Source organism: Leptodactylus fuscus, chromosome 3 (assembly GCF_031893055.1).
Source record: "Leptodactylus fuscus isolate aLepFus1 chromosome 3, aLepFus1.hap2, whole genome shotgun sequence".
Lineage (NCBI taxonomy): Eukaryota > Metazoa > Chordata > Amphibia > Anura > Leptodactylidae > Leptodactylus > Leptodactylus fuscus.
Genome location: NC_134267.1, coordinates 222,532,463 through 222,534,215, shown reverse-complemented (window position 1 = coordinate 222,534,215; position 1,753 = coordinate 222,532,463). Strand labels below are relative to the sequence as shown.

General features: G+C 41.3%; 1 non-coding gene across 1 annotated transcript; it reads left to right on the top strand.

Annotated features, from left to right (window-relative positions):
* The first annotated feature begins 201 nt into the window (after nt 1-201).
* On the top strand, nt 202-287 carry TRNAR-UCU (transfer RNA arginine (anticodon UCU)). Its single transcript is given in 2 exon segments — nt 202-238; nt 252-287. It is a non-coding gene; the product is annotated as a tRNA-Arg (tRNA).
* The last annotated feature ends 1,466 nt before the right edge of the window (nt 288-1,753 follow it).

Here is a 1,753-nt window from a genome sequence, read left to right as displayed (position 1 = left end):
GTCGTCCCTCTGCCTTTTTGAGATTTTCTCAGTGTAGTTCCTCTTATCCTCCACTAGGGTGAGTCAGTGTGATGTTTGGTGACTGCGGGATTGTCTTTCCTGTACTGTATACACTGCGGCTACACGTTCAGCCTCGGCTACATCGTGTCAATGACATGTAGTGTAGCAGAGACATCAGCTCACAACACTTACACAACTGATGGCTCTGTGGCGCAATGGATAGCGCATTGGACTTCTAGTGAGAAGACGACATTCAAAGGTTGTGGGTTCGAGTCCCACCAGAGTCGTGGTTTTGCTGCACAAAAATTTTCAAATAGCTTTTCAGAAAAGAAAAAAAAAATGAATCAAAATGTGAAATTTATCTCAGATTTGTTGAAATATCCGCTCTGGTTTCTTAGTCCCCATAGAGTATTTTGTTTCAACCCCAAATAATCCCTGAAATATCTTTATAGAAATTTTGATTTGGTTTCAGATATAAAAATGTTACTGATTTAAAAAATAAAATTATTTATATACATATATATATATATATATATATATATATATATATATATATATATATATTTATCTGTAGATAATATATATATCTACAGATAAATAGTTCTCCCTTCCTGACATCCATCATACCATTACAGCAGATGTTGAGTCTCTAAACATGGCGCTTGCTCGGTAGCAGAGCCGGCACCATAAGCATTGGGTCTCCGATGTTTTACATGGCATAGACGAAGCAGTAATGGCCGCCATCCCTCTGACCAGTGGCATAAATACCAGGGTAGCCGCTGCCACAGGACATTAAGGGGTCCGGTGGGCCCGTTATGTTTTTTGTTTTATTTCCTCGCGCCTGGGAAGCAGAGACGGCCATAAGTAGGAGCAGGAATCAGTAAGTGAGCTTATGGGCCCTCAAACCCCAACAAACTCGGCTATCATTATACTGCGGCGCCACTTTGCTGAGACGCAAACATCAATGTATAATACTAGGATCTGCGGCCGTGTCGTTTTGTAAAATATTGGAGATTATATAAGGGATCCATCTACTAGCGCTCAGTCCTTTCACTGAGGACATATGGTAAGGGGAACATTTTGGGGTCTGCTCACATGTAGTGGTGGGGTCTATACAGTGGTCCAGGGCCTCGGGGCTTAGGCTGGCAGTAGGCAGGGCTCTTTATAGAGAAAGTGTGACCCTGGGCAAAATTAAGTGGGGCTCCAAATTCTAACATAAAACAGAATTGCCATATTCAGTCAGTTCAGAAGGCCGGGGCACTGCGAGGGTCTTAATGGAAAAAAAAATCAGGTGAATTAATTTTTTTTTTTTTAGAAATCTATATTCCTCATCACTGAAAGAACACGGCTATACCATGGAGAAGTATTACTGAATAACACACATTATACCGAGGCCACTAGTACTAATAATACACAAGAAATAAGACCCTTTGTGGTTGTATAAATCGCAGCGTGTCACTTATATCTATGGCAATGCTGATGGTTTCCGTATCGGTATAATTGGAGCAAATAGTCTGCGGTTTTTCTGTGAACTGCGCTGCTGGGAAATCCGTGATACTTTTGCGCCTGCCCTCGCTACGTGGGGCCTTATAGTGTCCTATGATCAGAGAAATACAAATAGACATTTAACCATTTTTTCATTGTTGTTTTTGACTCTCCGCCTTCCAAACCTCATGCCTGTTATTTCTCCATTCACAGAGACATATGAGGGCTTCATCTTTGTGGGATAAACTCTACTTCATAATGGCTCCAT